At 40.9% G+C, this 19,102-nt stretch overlaps 1 protein-coding gene across 3 annotated transcripts in view; it reads left to right on the top strand.

Moving 5' to 3' along the window:
- Nucleotides 1-12,979: 12,979 nt before the first annotated feature.
- The window catches only part of ARFIP1 (ADP ribosylation factor interacting protein 1), a 43,477-nt gene continuing 37,354 nt past the window's right edge, over nt 12,980-19,102 (top strand). The window contains exon 1 of one of the 3 annotated variants that reach the window (XM_058192869.1): nt 12,980-13,192. The gene's annotated coding sequence lies outside the window, so the exon portion shown is untranslated. The remainder of the gene's footprint in view (nt 13,193-19,102) is intronic. The other 2 variants (XM_058192868.1, XM_058192870.1) reach the window with 2 other exon arrangements.

The raw sequence follows: 19,102 nt of genomic DNA, 5'->3' as shown, positions 1-19,102 counted from the left end.
CAAGTCAATTACCATTTGGATTACTGGAAACCAGAGACTTTTAATTTAACATTGGTGATTTTTTTAAAAAGTTTGATTAAATATACACAACATCAGTTTCTTTTGATTCATGACAGTTTACAGGAAATGCCCACGGAGCAGATACTGCTACAAACAATAAAAGAGCCACAATAAATATAATACTAATATATTCATAATAATATTGAAATCCTTATCGTGGGATTATATGATAGATACTCCACATCCTGCTCAGGATGCAATGACATTAATGGCAAGAAATCATTTAACTCCTGAGGGTATTTTGGAATAATTCTGTTTTTAATACTTTCTGGATGAATATCAAAAAAATATTACTCTACTTCAGGGGTGTCAAACTCGATTTCTTTGAGGGCCGCATCAGGGTTGTGTTTGACCTTGGGGCCCCAGAGTGGGCGTGGCCAGAGTGGGCATGGCCAGCTCGATGTCACTTGTGTCGGGGGCGCCTGTGGTGGCTCAAGCACTCTGGCAGTGAAAACGGGCTCCTGAGCTCCATTTTTGCTGCAACTGCCTCCTGCAACCCTCTGCCAGCAAAAATGGAGCTTGGGAGGACCGCCCACAGCCCTTGTGAGCTGTTTTCACTGGAAGAAGCTCTGCAGGCCAGTCCTTCGCTGTTTCCAGGGCAGACCCATGGGCCAGATCTAAGTACCCCATGGGCTGGATTCGGCCTCCGGGCCTTGAGTTTGACATCCCTGCTCTACTCATACTCTTGGTACTGCCATTGCTTTTGCCATTGCCATTGTCCCAGTGGTGAAATCCAATTTTTTTTACTACCGGTTCTATGGGCATGGCTTGGTGGATGTGGCAGGGGAAGGATACTGCAAAATCTCCATTCCCACCCCACTCTAGGGGAAGGATACTGCAAAATCTCCATTTCCACCCCACTCTGGGGCCAGCCAGAGGTGGTATTTGCTGATTCTCTGAACTGTTCAAAATTTCCGCTACCAGTTCTCCGAACTGCTCAAAATTTCCGCTACCGGTTCTCCAGAACCTGTGAGAATCTGCTGGATTTCACCCCTGCATTGTCTTATAGTTTTCAGCTTCCTCCCTCCCCCCCTTTCCTCCCTCCCTTCCATGACTCATTAAAATATGAGATTGTCAGCAGCTTTTTCAGTGATATATGTACAGGATGAGCTGAGTCTTGCCAGAGAAAGGAATCCTGAAAATGCTATAGTGCAAGCCCTTAATCCTACCAAAGGACTTCATAGATAGAAACCCAACATTCTGATTTGTATTCAGAAGCCTACTGGTAACACATGCAGAGCCTTGAGTACCGGCATAATAAGCTTTTAGACATTAATCCTTGTCCTGTAACTGAGCTGATACACTTTGCACCACTTGCAGTTTTCAAATGCTCTTCAAAAGCCAGTGCAATAGCCTGTATGTAAAAAGGACAATATAAGGTCTTAGTGCTTCACATAGGGGCACAAGTGCTGCAATATCCCTAGAATACAATTCAGAGTTTAACTGTTTTGATTGTTTTTGGATTTTGTAGGCCATTCAACGTCTGCTGAGGTGGATGATTACAATAAATTTGAAATGACTAAATAAACAATATTTCCTTTGAGGTGAAGCACTTCCATTTCTGTAGTGGGAATCTGAACAAGAGTCAAGATACATCCAATGGTGTTGGGTAGATAGCATAGATAATAGCACTCATAATTTAAATATGTAGCATTTACAAAACATAATTTTAATGATAATTAATGCTGATACATTTCAGCTGCATTAAAAACTCCCTTTTTATGATCCTGTAATCCCTTAATTTGCAGTAGAGTCAGAGGGACTGGATGGAGCTGAGCATTTACTGGTCAGATGCCTTTCCTGATGCAATGTGGAGTTCGCAGATTATTTTTTTCTTTGCACCCTTGAAGAGAAACATCTGCCACTATCTAGGATTGAACTCTCAATCTTCCAAGGAGAGTAATTTCACTACTAGGCCACCACACTGCCTGACATTTCTGCTGCATTAATGGTATACAAAGAGATGATTTACAACTTCAGTTATACTGTTTAAATTTATGCTTAAAAGGACTAAAAATTAAAAGCAGTATTATCAAATATTCATGTTTTTTTACAATAATTAATCATACTCTATATTAGTATCTTTTTTATGGTTAATTTAAGAGAAGCTATACTTAAAATTTTTCAAAATAAAATTTCTAGATCAGGCTTACTTTTTATTCAAACCATATGAAAACAATTACATCGTACATCATTGTACAATAGAGCAAGATTAAGGGCTGTCATGATCCCTGCAGACAGTGGTGGGTTTCAAATTTTTTTACTACCGGTTCTGTGGGTGTGGCTTGGTGGGTGTGGCATGGCTTGGTGGACGTGGCATGGTGGGCGTGGCAGGGGAAGGATACTGTAAAATCTCCATTCCCACCCCACTCCAGAGGAAGGATACTGTAAAATCTCCATTCCTACCCTACTCCAGGGGAAGGTTACTGCAAAATCCCCATTTCCTCCCAATCAGCTGGGACTTGGGAGGCAGAGAATAGATGGGAATGGGGCCAGTCAGAATTTTTATGACCGGTTCTCTGAACTACTCAAAATTTCCACTACCGGTTCTCCAGAACTGATCAGAACTTGCTGAAACCCACCTCTGCCTGCAGAACTCCTATGAGTTCCACAAATGGGCCACAACACACCCGTGCTGGATTCACACATAGCACTAGCTGTGTTTGTTTTAACAATGGCTATTGATTAATATATAATAGCGAGATTCACTACAAATTGCAAGATTTGTAAACCACAATCTTTTTATTCATATAATTAAGCCAAAACCAGATAAACTTTATTATGGCTTAAGACGGTGTTTGAATCCAAACATTTGAAATTAAACTGAAAATAGGGAAGACAGATATTGTTACATGATTTTTTTTTCTCAAAGGAGTACAAAGTTCACAGAACTTTCTGCCAGGTTTTTTGGGTGGGAAGGGTTATGCATAATATAACTGGAGAATAAAATTATCTGTTCAGATATCTGTAAATGTAAGTCTCTGGTGGTTGTCGGGTGTTTTTTTTTCTTTCAACAATACAGTAGACTGATGAAGTATGATAAGAATGTAGCTGAAAGTACATTCAGCCTTACAACCTTATATTCACAATAGCCTTAATGTTCTTTCCCTGGCCTTCTCCCTGAAATTCACGTTGTGGACTTGAGTATTTCAGGTTTTCTTTCATATTTATCTGTTGAGCATGCAGACTGCTAAATAATACAAGTTTCAGCAAGATTGGGATTAGAATTAGGGTGGAGTTGTGAAGCATATTTGCTGGAGGTTGAATTTAGGGACAGAGTTACTTACAGACAGTAGGTTCTTTGGTGTGACAGCACTGAAGTGTTTTTCTTCTAGAAAACAACATTGTGAAAACTCTGTTGCTTGCATTGCCCTCTGCTGTTTTGCTTCAAACCCATCTCTTGAGATAGAGGGCAGGAGAAGCGGATCTCCCGTTGTCAGTTCATTTTCCAGGGTTGGAGAATAGGCACCAAAAGCGCTGTCCTTGCTCACTTCTATCTCTAATCTTATGATTTAATATATGATTTAACTGATAGGAATGGTGATTCAAGAAGGGTGAAAGTAGGATCTTGGTGCTAAGGAACTGCTCCTAAAAAGCCTCATTTCCCCTCTTCCCACTCCTCTCTTCTCTAAGTTTGAATGGCCAGAAAAGCAGTGAGAAGAGCAACTCCTTTGGCTTCAGTGCTTTTGTCCTGTGAAGTGATATCTCAGTGGGACCAAAGAACGGCTGTGCCCTCTTTCTTTAATCAAGCTGATATCCTATATCCATGATGGCGAACCTATGGCACATGTGCCTGAGGTGGCAAGTAGAACCATCTTTCGGGCATGTGAGCTGTTGCCTAACTCACCTGCAGCTGGACATGTGCACGCAATTCAGGGGCCCCAGCTGGTCTTCTGAGCTCTAGTGCGCATGCATGCACATGTACATGAGAGTACTTGCGAGCAGCACGTGCATGCATAGATGGTGGTCATGTGCGTGCATTGTACATGCAAAAACCGCACTCATGTGCAGATGGTGCGATTGTGTGCGCAGCACACAGGGGAGTCACGCAAAATCTCAGCGCATGCGCAGATGGTGCGATTGCACTTGCAGTGCACAGGGGGAGCCGCACTGTTGTGTCTGCGCCCCCCGAGCCGGGCCCCCTGCCAGAAAGTGACTGAGAAAGTGAGGGGAAAGGGCCATCAGGACTTACCTCTGGATTACCGGCTTCCCTGGCTCAGCTACAGGAGCCAGAGGCAGGCCAGGTGGAGGAGATAATGAGGCCTCCGTCCCCTGACTCTTCCTCTCCCAGGCCACGCCTCCAGACCCGGCTGATGGCAATCAGGCTTGGCTGGACCCTAGGTTTTGTAGGCAGGAGAGGCGGGAACAACAGAAGCAGGGGTGGGGCAGGCCTAGGAAGTGCTGAGTCACGGAGCCACACCCCACAGAGTATAAAAGCAGTCCTGGCTGCTCTGCTGCTCCGTGACGAGCAAAAATTGAGCTGAACTCTTTGACTTGGAGAAGTGAGCTGAACATTCGGCCTGGACTGCTGACTTCCTGGTTACCTGGCAACCCCAAGATAAAAGGGAGACTTTGGCAGGCAGCTGCAGATTCCCTGCCAGGACTGATAGCAGCCGTGAACTCAATTACTGGCTCGTTTAGCCAGCTCACGTGGCTGAGGCCAGGAGGGGACTGAACACGCACGAAAGCCACGTGCATGCACAGAAGGTGCAGTTGCATACGCAGCACATGGGGGAAGAGCAGCACATTAGCACGCATAGCACATACCCGCACAAAGTGCATGAAGAGCATACCCGTTTGGCACTCTGTGCGCAAAAGTTTCGCCACCACTGCCCTATATATTAGAATTAGGCATGGCAACATCTAATCCATAAGTAGAGATGTATTTTTGACCAGTATCTCTCCTCTTAACCTGACAATCTTCTCATCTATTTTCTTTTGAGTTAACTCTACATATTCCTCAATTCACCTACTGTAATTTCTAGTTCATAAGAACAATGGCAACTCCTATTTTTCTCTCTTGTTCTAACAAAATGTTTCACAATGAAGCCACTGACTTGCAAGTGCCCACCTTTCACTTACTGTACATCTTTTACTCCTTCATCTTCTCTTATGATCCACTTGGATCCTGAATCTATAAAGATGGCAAGTACTCACATTTCACATGGGAGTCACTCTCAGCATGTCCTCTTGTCATTTAAAAATAAAATGAACAATGGGGAAATTATAAAAAAATAAATTAATGGATAGCTTCTTTTTAGCAACCATTGCATCTTCAATCTATAAGGTTGCCTTTCAGCAAAACTCAGCTCTTAGTTGACTGGACTCATTCGCATCGTTTGTCTCCTTGATACTAATGCAGAAGTGCTTTGCTCTAGCTATCTTCTGAGAAGTTTTTTCTCACCAGTACCACTTGCAACCCTCAACTTCCAAATGACCTATCATCCAAGTGCTAACCAGAGCCAAGTCTGTTTAGCTTTCAGGATTGCCCAAGGTCATCAAGATGCTGCTTACCATAATTTAAAACAAAAACCATCTGGCATCATTCCAAATAGTTTGAGGAGTACAGATGTTTATTATTAAACAGTTTGCTTTTTGTTTGTTGTAAAGTTTTAGTTTTAGGATGGTACTAAGTAGCCCAGGAAAACAACCAGAAAAAAACAACTTAAAGATTAAATTAGAATTTGGCAAAACATTAGGACCATTAAAAAAAATCGAAATAAATGTTCTGTTCAGCAAACAGAACAAATTTGAAGGCAACATGAAACATACACAACACAAAACTGACAGAAGAAACTCAGCAAGTTTCTTGGTTTTATCAAGTTTGAAGGCAACATCTATGTTTGTCTCTAATTAGGCTTTCATCCCGAGTGATCCTGAGGATTCCAAAATCCTCAGGATCACTGAGGTGTAACATCCATTATGATTTTTGCTTCATCAACAAATATCCATAGAAGCCTCAGTCAGCATCCAGCAAGCTCTCTACTTCACCTGGCTTTTCCCTTCTTTCTCCCTTTTCTTTTAAAAGAAAACTTCCGGTTCTATCCTCACAAGATCCCTGCTGTCCCTAAGCTCATAGACCAGGGGAGAGGATCAGAAAATGCAAGATGGCAGTTATAACTCAGCAATCAGAGTTCTACTCCCTATGAGAATAATAAGGTGACCAATTTTTTTACAATGAGGAGGAGGACACAAATAAATTGAAGGAAAAAATATCATAAATAAAAGAAACATTTTATTCATTGCAACAATAATACAGAATACACTATAATATGATAAATGCATAATAAAAAACATGTTTAACAATAACATTTTATATTGTAATTATGCTTACATGCCTATTAATTATTATTTTAATGAGCACTTTTCCATTGAATAAATAAACGTAAATAAAATTATACATATTTGGAAATTATTAAATAATGAATTAATAAAACGTGAATTATTGTACTCACCTGTGTATGATTGAATATTCACTGAGAAAGAAGTGAGTCTAATGCGTGCGTGTGTGCCATGTCGTGTTTCGGGCAGAAGTAAACAAAGCCACTTGCATGCGGCGCACTCTTGAACGCGGCACACTCTCTCAAAACAATTCTATGCCAAGCACATGTGTCTCATAATCGCGTCTTGCCGCACTGTACCGAGCCTTGACGAATCACCTTGTCAAATACAAATACGTCACATCACACGCAAAGAATTGGCTCAGCATCGATCAAATACGGAGATTTACAGATTAGTCTTCAAATATCGAAAAGGAGGACATGTAAGAGGACATTTTTCGAGAGAGGACAGAACTTACAAAAGAAGAACTGTACTCCCTAAAGGAGGATGATTGGTCACCAATTGTAGTGCCTGAATTTTCCCAGTTTAATGTCTCCTTAAACTTTTCAGTCATGGAGCAAAACAAATTACCAATATTTCTGACCTGAGAAACTATGACTGTAAATGTAAGCCTTACAGTTTGATCACAAACATTACATCTTGATTATTTTGGACCTTCCAGATCCCTTTTTCTACTGGCACTTAAAGCGGGGTACATGGGTTGCTGAGGATATTTTTGCTTCCATGTTATTTTTCTGTTCTCTGTGAAAGGCGGGTGCAGCTTTTCACCACTGTGTAAAGCAGACTTGCAGTTCCTTAAAAGGGCTACAGCTGAACTCCCTTGCTTAACTATTCCCAGGTGTGGTTTCAGAGAAAGATTTTGCAGAAAGCTAAAATTATGAAACAATGAAATGACTAATAGTGGCCTTTCTGACATCACAACTAGAGGAAGTTGAGGTTGATGTTTTTCACATATGTAGACCTGCATATAAACTTCAGCAACTTGGCTCCTATGTAATCATGGTCACTGCCTAGTGCTGTGATGGCAAATCTGTGGCACATGTGCCAGAGGTGGCATGCAGAGTCCTCTCTGCTGGCATGAGCACCGTCGCCCCAGGTCAGATCTCCGTGGCGTTTTTTTCGTGAGCTTCTGTTTCCCTGCAAATGACGAAACAGAAGCTCACAAAAAAAAAGATCTTACCTCTTGCCATGCTGCCGGTGTTGGGATGCCCCGCCTCCCGCTGGCCAGCTGGTCTTTGCTGCGTATGTGCCCATTTGTGCATGTCCGTGCATGCGCATGTCTGCGAATGTGCATGCACATGTTGGTGCATGTGCGCATTCGCACATGCACACACCTTTCAGTTTGGGCATGTGCATGCGCACAGTTTGGGCACTCAGTGTCTAAAAAGTTCGCCATCACTAGCCTAGTGCCTTTAATAGTCAAGAGGTAGGAAATAAATTTTCAAAGTTGTAAAGCTTCAGATGACAAATCTGCCCCATTCCATATTACTGTCATCACAGCTTGATGTTTTTCCACTCACTGATGTTGCTGAGAGAGAGACGGGCAGTGGTATCACCGGGTTAAACCAATTTTTTTGCTTATAACACATCATACAGATGCATAATCAGGCCATTTGACAACAAGCCAGAAGAGAGGTAAAAGAGGCAAAGGGGAAAGCCAGAAACGTGTGTGTGTTTATTCCACATAAGTGTGTCACGTGTAGCCTGGGATAATCAGTGTTCATTTTTTAAAAGCATTTTCCATTTTATTTAATATTTCCCATCCTTTTTATATGGTTTGCATGGGTGGTTTCCATGGTGCTTCTCTTTTATTCTCATAACAACTCTGATCTTCTGAGATTAGATTGAAAAGGTCATCGTTAAGCGTTGCATCCCAACAGATGTTTGAACGATCCAGGAAGCCTTATCTGCATGTGCAGGCGATGCTTAATGAAAATGGAACAGAAAACAGAGAGACTGCTAAGAAAGATTTACTTGGCTATGGCATAGGAATTTTACTCCAGAAAACTCAGTGATTTGCCTAATCCATTCTACAAGTACAGTAGAATAAAAAAAGGTGCAGAATAAGAATAATCATGAAAAATTTATGTTTTTATTAATCACATAGTCAATATTTTCTTGATAAGGAATTGTAATACACAGGTTCAATTTTTTTTAAATTATTATTATTATTAATTATTAATTATTAATTATTATTTATATAGTATAAACTGCACCAACACATAGTGCTCAGATTCTGTTTCCTTGATGGTTGGATATTACAGTGATAGCTAAGGATTGCCAAATAGCAAAAGCTAGGAAATTATCTGTACAAGTTTATATGATAAAAGTCCACACTGGTATTTGATATACATGGCTTGAATTCTTGTTCTGTTCCTCCAGCAGAATATCTCAAATGAACCAAGAGCATTTTTTTTGAAGCATTCCACTCATAATAAAGTGTTTTGCAACATAAAAAGGAGATCTACATTATGTGTCTTGCAACATAAAAGTGAGATACAGTACACATATTTGGAATAAATTAAAAAAACATGAAGCCTTTCCTTCTGGAATGTTACAGTCTTGTACTCATGCATCATTTATTTATCATATATAGAAATATATTTTAGATTATTGTTCCCCAGCTATGGAATTCTTTGCATTTTGTTGTTGTCATGTAATCTGAAAAAAGACTGTTTCTTTTCAGTAAATTACACTATATGAAAAATAAGAAATAAAAACTGCAGCATATTTTATATTTTTTAGTTTATTATACAGTTGTAATATTTATATTGTTTTTGTACTGTTGAATTAGGTTTGGGAAGACCTGAGTTCAGTTATGATGGCTTACTAGATCTGCAGTCAGTCACAACATTTACTAAACAGGCTGCAATGCTATATATTGCTAAATATAAAGAAATGTGTTTTAACTGCAGTCTCAGATGTCCTGATTCTTGCTGCAGATTTCCTGATACCTCAGAAGATTGCATTTAAAGGTACTCTAAGTCAATAGTTATGGTTTTCATGTGCTTCCCATTTGAAGAAGGAAGAAAACCCCAGTTCTGCAACAAGGTACTGCATTCTGTAGCTGAAAACAATGAGTTAGGTCAGAAGAGGGTTTGGAGAAAAATCAGTCTAGAAGGCCACAAGTCGCTCATACCGAACTAGATAACTTGCAAAATCTGATTTAGCAAGAAAAACATAGGAGGATCACATTCTACATCGATGAACTGTTTTAAGTTATCTAAGTGAACACCTGTGCATTTGGGGGAAGCGTCCGTCATCTGTTGCCTGCATGTTAATTGAAGAAAAATAGAGACATGTAGACTCATGCACAAAGATCTGCTCGTACTCTGAATATGGGGAAAAAAGTATGTCATTTCTAAAACTAATCAACCTGCCCCACTTCACTATTTTTTTGTTTACTGCTAGGTAAGATTGAGATCAGTAGAGTTGGTCCTCCACCCTGACCTCCCAGCAGCCTGTGATGCTTCATTGGAGAGAGCCTATAGGACAGGGGTCTCCAACCTTGGCAACTTTAAGCCTGGAGGACTTCAACTCCCAGAATTCCCCAGCTAGCTAAGCAAAGCTGGCTGGGGAATTCTGGGAGGTGAAGTCCACCAGGCTTAAAGTTGCCAAGGTTGGAGACCCCTACTATAGGAGACTAAAAGAGGATGTCAATCAAGCAGTGATGGATTCTTGCACAAATGTCATATGAGAGGGATAAGTGAAGGAGACAGGCGGGGACAGCAGCAGATGTATTCGTGATCAACTCTTAGCTATTACAGTTCACATAGTAAGGTAGAATAGCCACTCAGAAATGCAATCTTGATCCCCCTTAGTTTCAGTTCAACTGCTGATTGTTATTGCCAGAATCAATTCTTCTCCCCTCTTTTTTCCCCACCACATAAGAGCCTTGGTTGGAAGTTTATAGTTGCCTGGGCAGCAGCACGTTCTTCAGCTGCATACATTGTGAGGACTGTCTTAGACTGGGGAAAGAAGGGTACCAGAAGTGTTGTTGTCTTGGCTTTTGTAGGATATGCCCAGGCTAAGCCCGAGGGAGGGGTCAAACATGCCATCAGTCAGGAGTCCCTTCACGCCCACAAGAGATCTAAGTCCAGCCCATCTTGAATTCCGTTGACTCACTGGTGAAATCCAAATTTTTTTACTACCAGCTCTGTGGTGTGGCTTTGTGGGCGTGGCAGGGGAAGGATACTGCAAAATCTCCATTCCCACCTCACTCCAAGGGAAGAATCCTGCAAAATCTTCATTCCCACCCCATTCCAGGGAAAGGATACTGCAAAATACCTGCTCCCTCTCCACTTTTGGGGGCAGTATATTGCAAAATCTCCATTCCCACCCCACTCTGGGGCAGCCAGAGGTGGTATTTGCTGGTTCTCCAAACTGCTCAAAATTTCTGCTACTGGTTCTCCAGAATCTGTCAGAACCTTCTGGATTTCACCCCTGCGTTGACTCTTATCTACCACCAACTAGCTTTTACTGTTTTTACTGTTAGTAGTTCAGATTCTTGTAAAGAGCTTAAGTTTGCAATAAATCTTTTTACTCATTTGAATGCCTGGATTGATTTCCATTGGCTTGACATCTTTCTCAATATCACTTTGATGGCAATGAGGTTACCAAATGGAATATTGACTTCATGGCAGAGGGTTGGGGGAGAGGCACTTCTGCTTTTATGCCAGGAAAAATCCAACAGGTGAACGAGGGTTGGAGAAAGGGGTGAGGTGGTGTAGGGAGGAGCAGGGTGGCAAAATCAGACTCCAGCTTGGCTCAGCCCTCATATAATTCAACTTGACTTCTGGAGACAATATGGACAAATGCTCACCATCTTGACTCTTATGACAAAATCGAATTCTTCCACAAACTTGCCAGTAATAACCCTAACTTAGTCCTCTGATGTTTTCTCTCCTCTTTTTTCTACTTCTCTCGATTTGTTTTTTCTATCTATCATCCATTCATCTTATATGTCAAAATATGTGACTTCTGCTTATGGTCTTAATAGTAATATTTTACTTCTTCTACGATTGATTGACTGGATTTTCTTGCATTCATAGTAATCCTATGAAATTTAGGATTTAGATAATCTCCAAACTGATAATTCAAAGACATCTATCTTTTTTTTCTTACTCTTTATGAGCTTTCCTAGATTTACCTTACCTCGAGGGACTGTATATTTACTACAGGATTGCTCTAATGCAGGGGTGGCAAACTTGCATTGTCACAGTGGCATCATATCAGGATTTTTTCCCCCTTCACTCAACTGGGTGTGGCTAGATGCATCCGGCCCGTGGGCTGTGAGTTTGACACCCCTGCTCTAGTGGTTTTCACTTTTTTTTTAATGACCATTGCAGCATCCCCATGGTCACATGACCAGAATCCTTGTTGGTTCTGTACAGATCCCTCACATCCTGGACATAAAATATTTCAACTCCTACCATCAAAACGACACTACAGAGCATTGCACACCAGAACAACTAGACACAAGAACAGTTTTCTCCCAAAGGCCATCACTCTGCTAAACAAATAATTCCCTCAACACTGTCAAATTATTTACTAAATCTGCACTACTATTAATCTTCTCATCATTTCCATCACTAATCTCTTCCCACTTATGACTGTATGACTGTAACTTTTTGTTGCTATCATTAAGGGTTAAAATGTTGTACCTTTGATGTATTTTTTTTCTTTCCTTTTTCTTTTATGTACACTGAGAGCATATACACCAAAACAAATTCCTTGTGTGTCCAATCACACTTGGCCAATAAAATTCTATTCTATTCTATTCTATTCTATTCTATTCTATTCTATTCTATTCTATTCTATTCTATTCTATTCTATTCTATCCAGATGCTTGGCAACTGACTCATATTCACAACAATTGCAGTGTCCTGGAAGTCATGCAATCACCTTTTGTGACTTTCTGACAAGCAAAGTCAATGGGGATGCCAGATTCACTTAACAACCAGATTACTAGCTTTTCAGCTGCAGTGGTTCACTTAACAACCGTGGCAAAAAGCCCTAAAGTGGGGCAAAACTCACTTAACAAACATCTCACTTAGCAACCGAAATGTTGGCCTCAATTGAGGTCGTAAAGTCGAGGACTCCCTGTAATTTTCCATCTCTTTGAAGCTCTTTACAAAAATCTCAGCCGCAGCCTCTCTTCTGGAAAAGAAAAACATGCAGCCGAAGCTCAATCACAGGGTCTATTCTAGGAAAGTCCCTCTCCGCTCGTTTCCTTCAGATTCGGAAGCATCTCTACCATCCCCGGAGTCTATGACCCTTCCTACTTGGGCTCTTTCTTCCAAAGCAGAGGTCTTCAAACTTGGCCGCTTTAAGACTTGTGGACTTCAACTCCCAGAATTCTCCAGCCAGCTATGCTTAGACTGTCTACTGTTGACCTCACCTCATTCCTCACCCCATTCCAGCTATGCTGGCTGGAGAATTCTGGGAGATGAAGTCCACGAGTCTTAAAGCGGCCACGTTTGAAGACCTCCGTTCCAAAGGGACTCCCTTAAGAAAAGAGCGCATGTGACTGGGGGAAGACCCGGATGTTGTTACCGCTCCGCGGGAAGGAGGCTGTGCCACGCGTAGCGGTCTCCTAGAAGGGTCCCACTTGGGAGGGAGGAAAGACGATAGAGTCGAGTCTTGAGGCTCTACTTCCGTCCACTCAGTTCCGATCTCTGCCGGGCGAGAAAGGATTAAGGGGGGTGCAAAAAGGCGGACCGGCCTAAACTGAGTTTTCTCAAGGTTTCTCGGGCGCTGCCGGCATAGTAGCGAGAAGGAAGGAGCAACGGTGAGAGAAAGAGAGAGAGTGAGCGGATGGAAGGCGAGCCGGTTAAGCGGCAGTCTCTGCTCTCCGCCGGGGTGATGGGAGCTGGGAAGAAGCGGGAGGTAGCAGGGCAGCCACGAAGTCCCCCCCCCTCCCCGTGTCTTCGTGGCTCCTGGAGGCGGCTCAAAAGCTCGCCGTCGAGGGATGGGGAGCGGGAGCGGGCTATGCCTTAGCACCTGAATCGTATTACCTGTGAGATTCCCGAGAGGTCATCGTGGGAGTTGTGGGGGGGAGCTTGCTTTTTCCCCTCCCTCCCCTCCCCCCCCCGCATGAAGTGGGACAGAAGGAGGAAGTTTGGCTCATTTTACAAACGGTGAAAGTCGCTTCTCACTTTCTTTAAAAAACAAAACAAAACCTGAAACTTTGGCCGGAAAAAAACAGAGCCGCAATCCTCCTAACACACCCGGATTCATTATCTACCGTGAAGCAGGCGGGGCGGTATTGATGCAGAAACAGCAGGAAATGCTCTGAATTTCAGCTTATTTGTGAATGCCTTGAATAGTTTTTTTCCTTTCCTTCCTTCCTTCCTTCCTTTCCTTTCCTTCCTTTCCTTCCTTCCTTCCTTCCTTCCTTTCTTTATAATTTATTTTTTTATTTATTTTATTTGTCAAGCATGTATGTTTATATTCTTTATAATTTATTTATTTATTTTATTTATTTATTTAGAATTAGAATTACAATTAGAATTTTATTGGCCAAGTATGATTGGACACACAAGGAATTTGTCTTGGTGCATATGCTCTCAGTGTACATAAAAGAAAAGATACGTTCATCAAGGTACAACATTTACAACACAATTGATGATCAATATATCAATATAAATCATAAGGATTGCCAGCAACAAGTTATAGTCATACAGTCATAAGTGGAAAGAGATTGGTGATGGGAACTATGAAACGATTAATAGTAGTGCAGATTCAGTAAATAGTCTGACAGTGTTGAGGGAATTATTTGTTTAGCAGAGTGATGGCCTTCGGGAAAAAACTGTTCTTGTGTCTAGTTGTTCTGGTGTGCAGTGCTCTATAGCGTCGTTTTGAGGGTAGGAGTTGAAACAGTTTATGTCCAGGATGCGAGGGATCTGCAAATATTTTCACAGCCCTCTTCTTGATTCGTGCAGTATACAGGTCCTCAATGGAAGGCAGGTTGGTAGCAATTATTTTTTCTGCAGTTCTAATTATCCTCTGAAGTCTGTGTTTTTCTTGTTGGGTTGCAGAACTGAACCAGACAGTTATAGAGGTGCAAATGACAGACTCAATAATTCCTCTGTAGAATTGGATCAGCAGCTCCTTGGCAGTTTGAGCTTACTGAGTTGGCGCAGAAAGAACATTCTTTGTTGTCCTTTTTTAATGATGTTTTTGATATTAGCTGTCCATTTGAGATCTTGCGATATGATAGAACCTAGAAATTTGAAGGTTTCTCCTGTTTGCCAAGCAAGTAATGGCAGAAGGAAATCGCTTGGATACAGAAAAGAAAAAGTGGCATACATTTGATTGGGATGGCACCAGACCAACAGGGGGAAAAAAAGAATTCTTCCTGTCCAGCATGAATAGGATTTAATGAAAATGAAGAAGCTTGCCAGTAACTGGACTTTGGGGTTTTTTTTGTTTTTTTTATTTATTTTGTCAAGCATGTGTTAGATAACAGATGTAAGTGTAAACATGATTATGAATACATGAAAGGACAGGGACGATATTCACGCTGGTGTGTTTATGCCCTTACAGACCTCTTAGGAATGGGGTGAGGTCGACAGTAGACAGTCTAAGGTTAAAGTTTTGGGGGTTTTGGAATGAAACCGCAGTGTCAGGTAGTGCATTCCAGGCATTGACCACTCTGTTGCTGAAGTCATATTTTCTGCAATCGAGTTTGGAGCGGTTTACCTTAAGTTTGTATCTATTGTGTATTGTTGTGGTTGAAGCTGAAGTAGTCATTGACAGCTAGGACATTGTAGCAGATAATTTTGTGTACTACACTTCGGTCAGACCGAAGGTGGCATAGTTCTAAATTGTCTAAGCCCTAAATTTCAAGTCTGTAACAGTAACAGAGTTGGAAGGGACCCTGGAGGTCATCTAATCCAACCCCCTGCTCACGCAGGAGACCTGTTCTAGGGATTCGAACCGCCAAACTATCTGATCGACAAACTCAGTGTCTTAGCCTGGTGGCTTTCTTTGCTTTTCCATTGCTTGGTGTTTAGGCAGTTCTGAGCAAACATTTGGGACTGGAATGTGTGTGGTCATTTAAAAGTTGTTATAAGGAACGCCGGTGGTAATATTTTTTGTTGAAAAGTGCAAAAAGTGACAGCTGCTTAAAAACCAGAATATGCTGTAATCTTACACCCAGGTGTTTCTTTGATTTTGGATAGCTATTGTGTTAATAGGGTCAATGTTAGCAACAGGTGGAAAATAGTGCCTGATATATTCTTAGATAGTTTAATTATACTTTCACAATATGCCTGAATAGCATCTTAGCTTTGAAATGTACACTCTCTCCCTTTGCAACAATGTAATACTTACATGGCATACCCAGTGAAATTTTCTAAATCAGAGGTTCTCAACCTTTTCTTTATCATGGACCTCCTTCAAATACCTTGACCATGGCCCCAACCCCCAAAACAACTCAAAATTTAAATCATAGCATTTTCTCAAGGCTTCACAGACCTCCTGTGATGACATGGTGCCCCGCCCCCCAGCGGTCCACGGAGCACAGGTTGAGACCCACTGCAATATAGCGCAGTACATTTTATGGCAAGGAAGCATGATGAAAACATCCTGGAAAGTAATACTAGATAAATGGTTTACTTCAAAAAATGACATCAACATTTCTGGATGAAATTGTACAAGGCTGTAATTTCATCAGTCTGTGCTCCTTTAATGCCTTAAACTGATATACTATTGGCTGTAAAAATTACACTGTATGTGTGCTTTGAATGGAGACTTAAAATGAACTTCCTGAATTGTCATCTGCTAAACAAAGTAGCATGTCCCAGCTGATAAAACAGAAAGTACATGTATCCATTATAACTTATTTACCTATAGACAGTGATTGCTACATTCAATGCAAGGTGATCACAATCTATCACAAATGCATAGATATTGCTAATCCTACGTGTTACTTGTAGAAAAACATTCATTGTTTCTCATTTAGTTAAAAAACAGCAGTTTACTGTTTAAATGCAGTAACAAAGAACATGATCAATAATTTTTAATGATGACTGAAGAGTTTTGTGGGCATGTTCAGGCAAATAAGGCTTTAACTGTCAGTATATATAAGACTAATCTTGGTGAGAAAACAGTATATAGTACCAGATGCTTGTAGTAGAATATTATATTGCTGGTTTTCACTGCTTGTATGACTTAATCTTATTTCTATTAATTTACCATGCATAGAATTGTTAAAAATCCACAAATAAATGTCCTAAGACACTAACACAGTTTTGCTGAACATCCTGTTTTAAGATGTGCAGAAGTTATTTATAGTTATTAATTTCATTATTATTGCCATTTTTCTTGTTGCAATGAGAATATGCTGACTTCACTTAGCACTATGCAGAGCCAGATATTTTTTAAAAATATTAAATATTGATAATATTTCTTCTATATATATTATCATTCTTCTATATATATTATCATTCTTCTTGACTTGTGCTACCCTTCTACATGTTCTACTTGATCTGCATTGCACTTCTTACCCCATGACTCCAATGCACCCGTCTTGACCTACACCACCCTCTACCTGACCCGCACTACACTCTTATCCCAGGGACCCTTCCCAGCACCCTATGCTGTCCATGTGCTCTTCACAATTCACATAGCATCCCTGCTACACACCCATACACCCTTCCTAAAGAAGGAAGATAGATTTCTGATGCTCCCTGTTAGCTTCTCATAAGGAAACTCAGTGGGAAAGCTGGCAGGAAGTTGGAAGACCCTGCCATTCCCACTGCTTTTTTGCCCACCAGTGTTAATTCTGTTTTGCTCTTTACGTAAAGAAATATCTCTAAACGACGACCAACGGGGGAATGAATTGTCTAGTAATGTAAACAAATCCTAATTTATTTGTAGTGCTTCCAGTACTGCTCTTTCTTCTGAACTTCTGTAAAAGTCCAAACAGTTTGGTTTTCTGTTCCTTGTTTCTGTGCTGTAAAAGTGTTTTAAAGTCATAGTATTTAGTTTACATTATCCTGTGAATGTGTGTTGAATGGTTCAACAAATGCAGTTTTACTGCTCCTGCGTTTGAGCTTGTAGGAAGTGATTAAGTAGAAATATCAGTTACAGAGAAGTTTTAGCAATGAAAGAGTGCTGTTCGTCTGCTTAATTTTGTAAGTATAGATCCTAGTTTTCATTTCATGCAAAGAAATGTTTAAGGCTTGAAGTTTCTTACTTTGGTAATTGTAAAGATAGTACATTAATTTAATATATTTGCATCTATGTTTTAAGGTTAGATATAAAGATGTCAACATAAAACATTGTTAATGGGTGCATGCAGGTGCATAAACAGGTACATGCGGTATAATAAAAGCATTGTCTAATATTTTATACTGTTATAGGCCCTTAACCAGTGGTGAAATCCAATTTTTTTTACTGCTGGTTCTGTGGGCGTGGCTTGGTGGGCGTGGTTTAGTGGGTGTGGCAGGGAAAAGATACTGCAAAATCTCCAGTCCCTCCCCATTCCAGGGGAAGGATATTGCAAAATTTCCATTCCCACCCCACTCTGGGGCCAGCCAGATGTGGTATTTGCTGGTTCTCCGAACTGCTCAAAATTTCTGCTACCAATTCTCCAGAACCTACTGGATTTCACCTTTGCCCTTAACTCAGTTCTTGAACTCTGTTCTTTACCTGGCAATTTAATTTTTAAAATGTGCAGTTCCTGTAATATACTTTGAAACGGGAACAGAACAGTTTGTGACTCTTAAAGTATTTGTTCTAGCTTATCCAGCCTAGAATAGAGGCTTATGATGGTACTCAGAAATTGTACAAGAGCAAGTTCCATGAGAAGAAGAAGAAAACAGGAGTTTTCCTTTTTTATTCTTTTGAAGCCTCATTTTCTTCTAATAATCAGCAAGTTAATTAAAGCTATTTGTAGGCCTACATACAACTGAAAGACTCTTTAATCAAGTTGATAAATATCAACATAAGTAAAGTTTGGAGAATTTCTGAAATCTTTATGTATTGTGTAGAGCACAGATGTCAAACTTGCGACATCACGTTGCCGTCACGTGATGTTTCATGACATTTTTTCCCCCTTCGTGCAGCTGGGGGTGAGCGTGGCCTGCGCATGACGCATCTGGCCTCTGTGCCGCCAGTTTGACAACCCTGGTGTAGAGGAAAATGCAAACTTCTTATTGAGCATGTCTTGATGTAAAATGTCTCTCCAATTTATTTCACTGGTTAAATAGTGTAAATCAGTACTCCACAATCTGTCCTAAGTTTGAGTGAGAGTTTGAAAACTCACAGCGGGGACATTACATAAAAAAACCAGTTAAGCCCATCTAGGAGTTAAAAACCCAAACACTCCATATATTAGGCAAAGTTCCAGGGGGGGAAATGAGAAATGTTGGAGGCCAGCCTTTGAAGAGTTAATACATCAATGTGATGCATCAGGCAATAGGTAGTGTTTTGACAGTTAGTTACACAGGCTCATAAGAAACTAATCTGGTCTTACTCAAATTCCCCTGTATTATGAGCCACGGTGGCGCAGTGGTTAGAGTGCAGTACTTTCTGCTGACTGTCGGCTGACTGCAATTTTGGCTGCTCAAATCTCAACAGGCTCAAGGTTGACTCAGCCTTCCATCCTTCTGAGGTGGATAAAATGAGGACCCAAATTGTTGGGGGCAATATGCTGACTCTGTAAACAGTTTAGAGAGAGCTGTAAAGCACT

The sequence above is a fragment of the Ahaetulla prasina genome, chromosome 8, assembly GCF_028640845.1.
Source record: "Ahaetulla prasina isolate Xishuangbanna chromosome 8, ASM2864084v1, whole genome shotgun sequence".
Taxonomy (NCBI): Eukaryota; Metazoa; Chordata; class Lepidosauria; order Squamata; family Colubridae; genus Ahaetulla; species Ahaetulla prasina.
This window is presented reverse-complemented; position numbering and strand designations above follow the sequence as displayed.